The 4692-nt window shown below is 36.2% G+C and overlaps 1 protein-coding gene across 1 annotated transcript in view; it reads right to left on the bottom strand.

The window, feature by feature from the left end:
• Positions 1-4692, bottom strand: part of EYS (eyes shut homolog) — an 863631-nt gene that overhangs the window by 57249 nt on the left and 801690 nt on the right. The gene's annotated exons all lie outside the window — the stretch shown is intronic.

Here is a 4692-nt window from a genome sequence, read left to right as displayed (position 1 = left end):
GCTGAAAGACCTCCTGTATTTTTTAAAAGAGGGAAATAAGTAAGTCTTGTGACAGCCTTTGTTCACAGCAGTTGATTAGTGTGTTCCTAAACTGACCACCCGCAGATCTGGGGAGTGAGGATCTCAGCTGGAGAGTCTACCAGAATGAATCTCATGAATAATGCCCCCAGACACCTTTGCAAAGAAATTGCTATCAGCTGCAATAATAAATTTCTGTGTGTAGCCTGTTCTATTTATAGATCTGCTGCAGACACTGGGAGAGGAGTGTAAATGAGATACTGGATTGCTTTCATTTGTGCAGCATCAAGAGTCCTACTTTCAGTAGTTTTAATATCAACATTACAGAATTCAGCTAATTAAAAAAGCAATAATAAACTGCATTCTTCCTGTAAATCTACAGTTGATGGCGATGATCTTTAACACTAGTTATTAAATGTGTTTCAGTTTGTTTATAGACAAAAAGACAGATCATCACTGCTGACTGCCATAATACACAGACTTTAGTCTTCATCTTTAAAGAAATAATTTTCATACATTCTTCTATTGAGCTCTATATGTAACACCGACCATTTCTTTTTATAGGCTTATTTTTTCTATTATGGAGAAGATCGAAAATAACAGGTCTCATAACAAATTATGAGGAGTTTATTGTTAATAAAATGAGCAATATTATAACATTTCACTATTGATGCTATAACATCCTAAAAACAAAGAAGAGTGACTCCTCATGAAGCAAAGAAAACACCTTTTAAAAAGTTCTTCAAAGTAATATAAAGCTTGAAAATATAACAGCTAACCACACTGAAGAAAATATCACAGCCAATTCACAAGAAATAGTATACTGAAATAGTGTCCCAAATTATTCTCTCTCAAAGCTGTCATTGTACTTTGTTAAGGAAAGGACAAGATTACCCATATTCTCCTGAATTAACCTCGGCTGCAAGACACACATAACGCTTGAATGACCAGGAACTTCTCCCAAGTGGATTTCACAATTTTATGCAAACCTGCTATCCTTTATAAGCACAAGAAGAAAAGGAAAGGGGGCAGCAAATCAAAACATTGGTATCTTTTGCCTATGCTGTACGTCTGTGAATGATTCCAAAAAAAGTCACTGAATAATTACATACGTGACTTGTAAAAAGTGAATAGTTCATGAAAGAAACAAGGACATGATCAAAATTTTGAGGCTGTGAAATAAGAAACAATTTTGGAGTGTTTTACTGAAGTATGACTATATTAGTGTTTGAGTTTAGATCCAGAGCATGGTTTTTAAGAAAACCTTCTGGTTGTTCCCAGCTGAAGTGCCTTGTTTCACTTGTGTCTCAAGAGTACATGAACTCAATTTCTTTCAGGTGAATCTGCACCAGAACATTGTCTAACACCTCAGATACTTGAGCTGCTTGGACTGGGCATTAAGTCCCAAATGAGGTCTAGTGTGAGTCAAAGCTCCTTGAAACATTAATAATAGTGATGTTGGGTCCTCAGCACTAATTGATTTACACTGTAAATCCACGCCTATTGAACTACATTTGGGTGCAGATTTATAAGCCACCAAAAGAAAATCATGCAGCCATGGTATGTATTAAATATCAAAAATGGTTCCAGATTTTAAACTGGAGCACTGACAAACTCCAGAAGTAAATAGACAAAAAATCCCCCTAACTCTCCAGAATCATATAGAGGAAGAATGACACGAATAGTGAGAGAAAATGGCAGGAGACAAAAATAGTGTAGAAAAGGAGTGGAGAAGAAAAGAACAGTACTTCTAGGGCACCATCACCTCATGTGTCCAGGCCGATGATATGGGAAAAAAAAAGTGTAGGAAAAATTAATTGTTCTCTGACATTCTTATAATCCTCTGAATTGGTAAGGGACACACTTTTCATCACTATTTCCCATGTTAAAATAGTGTTTTGTTCTTTGATTTAGGCATTAGATTGGAAAGAAATCAACAAGAAATATTTGCATGATATAATATAATATTGGTAATTCAATAATACAAATTCTTCTCCTTGAATCAATACTACCTCAGTGACCTGATTTAATAAAACCAAAGTTTTGTATAAGATTGAGAGCTTTGGGATGTCACCACAGGTTTTGATAACTTATTTATTTTAAATATTGCACAGTGCATAAGGGATGGTATCGTAGCACATTAATAATCCAGTTCCAGCTGTATTTAACCACATTTTTTAACTTTTAAACCAATTATGTTTTTAAAAGAAAAGATTATAATCCCTCTGTGAGATGTGTCACAGACATTATTTGTACTCTAGTGACAACTGCAACAGTGTTGTGGTTGTTCAAAACAGAGTATAATTTTCTATATACTGTTCCTGTATTTTTTCCATCTCTAAAGTGGGAGCACACTGAAAGCACTGTACATGCCATTTGTATAATTGTATGCAAGAGAGCTTCCCTGAAAGGAAGCTCACTCAACACCCTTTAATCATGATCTTTAAGGTCCTTTGCAACCCAAAGCATTCTATGATTCTGTGATTCCATGATAGTACTAAGCTGAGAATGTCAAAAACTGTGTGTCACAATGGGTTCAATATTTAATGACATAGGTTCTTTTAATGCTGTCACTACATGATCTATAATGAAGCTGTGGAAGTTGGAGGGAACAGCTCCTACAGTCAATACATAGTAGATGTAATTCAGTTTATTTTAAAGTTGTTACTATTATTTGTTCCTAGTGCTATTTTGTTTAAAATTACTGGAAAATGAAAGGAGCAACATAGTTTAAATTATCAGTTTAAGTTGAATTACACTTCATTCAAAGATCCATTAAATTGCTCCCCAGAAAACACTAGCATAATGTAAAGACAATTAAGATCTTCCTTCGAAAGCTTTGTGCAATAAACAAATCCACAGAAACTCATTGCAGCCAGAAGGGCAACTTTATCTCATGAATAATCTTAAAAATATCAAAGGACAATATATAAAGGAGGTGTTTCTTCCTTGTGCACAGCAGGTGTTTTTTAGTATATAATATAACTGCCAAACTTTCCTTGTATTATACAGCTCCCAAAAATCAATTTAGCTTTCATGCTGCTTTAGTACTTTCACTCAGGTTTCCTCAATTATGGTATCATCTCTAGATCTGAATGCTTTTGTTGTCTTTACTGTTTTGAATCCTTTTCCCCCTTATCTGGAATAATTATTCTGCAAGTTCAGTGATTCACTTTAATAATTTATTTGTTTCAGTGAAAGCATTTTTGTATTGGTTTTGTGTGACCAAGTTTTGCTGTGGGGGGTGTGGGCTACAGGAATGGCTCCTCTGAGAAGCTTCCTCCATGTCTGACAGAGTCAATGCCAGCTAACTCCAGGATGGACCTGCTGCTTATCAAGGCCAAACCCATCAGCAAGGATGGTAGCACCTCTGGGATAACATAGTTAAGAAGTGGAAAAAAAAAGCCCTGGCAGGAGCCCATGAAAGAGCAGAATCCTGGCAGGACCTGTGGCCCCATGGAGAGAGGAGCCCACACTGATGCAGGTTTCTTGACAGGACTTGTGGCTCTCTGCTTTGGGACCCACACTGCTCCTGAAGAACTGCAGCCCATGGGAAGGACTCACACAGAGAAGTTCATGGAGGAAACTCTTGCTTACTGATTATCTATTTCAGACCTTCAAAGATGTCATAATTTTCAAGAATTCAGGATGGTTATAGTTTATTTTGCAATGTACTGATTCAAATTACTAAGACAGTACTAATGTTTTAGGATCATGAAGCCTATTCTGTGGACTTTAATAAACCCTCTTTAGACTCCATTTTCTACTCAGTGAATATGCAGGTGGTTCCCCACCACATGAAGGATACATAGTCATTAAAATGTATGATGCATAAGAGCTTCTGCCCTGTAATATGACAATTATGGCCACTTCAGTCACAAGAGGATACACAGTTGTGATATCAAGCACTTCTGGATGCATAACACTTGATGGTGGAGCGTTAAGGATTCCTCAGGAAAAAGTACAGCAAGCAATGATTGGTGAAAACAATCTACCTGGACAGCAATCCATTCCCTCACCACATCTAGGGGGAGAAATAATGGTCTGTCAAGCTGAGTCCATCCCAGTGAGTGTAATTAGCTCTGACATCACTCCTTTCCCCAATCTCTTCGGTCTTTCAGTTAAATCTACATTTTCTCCTTCCTTGAGTTGTATGGGAAAAATAATGTCAAACAAATGTTGACATCTGCTAAAACGTGTTTATAAAAAGAAATATTTTTTCTAAAGTTGAAAGTCTATAATTTTGATAGTAAAAAATTTGCCCTATATGAAACATGTCCAGGAAAGCATATAAATGTTTTCAACAGCACAAGGTTGAAGGCAGATCTCCACTTCTTACTGAAATCATATGCATCCTAAATTCAGTTTGTCCTTCAAAAATCTCTTATAATTCCTTATGACAGAAATCTTCCAATTACTCCCAGCATTTCCTAGGGCTCGAAACATCCTTTGGTTCAATGTATCTGCAGCAGGACTCATGAACAAAGCAGTGACAGTGAACACTGGTGTGTAGCATGTTGCTTATTGCACTGTTTTATTTAAACATACATTGTATGCTGTTACTCATTTCTCTAAGAAATTTAAAGCAATCTTTAAGTACAGAAGCATTCATGACTTCAATGTTAGATGAATTTATAATTTGCAGAACTATGTGACAATAATTTCCAAGATTTC

Source organism: Pseudopipra pipra, chromosome 3 (assembly GCF_036250125.1).
Source record: "Pseudopipra pipra isolate bDixPip1 chromosome 3, bDixPip1.hap1, whole genome shotgun sequence".
In the NCBI taxonomy this organism is placed as follows: Eukaryota; Metazoa; Chordata; class Aves; order Passeriformes; family Pipridae; genus Pseudopipra; species Pseudopipra pipra.
Note: the sequence above shows the minus strand (reverse complement) of the source record. Positions and strands in the feature narration are given on the sequence as shown.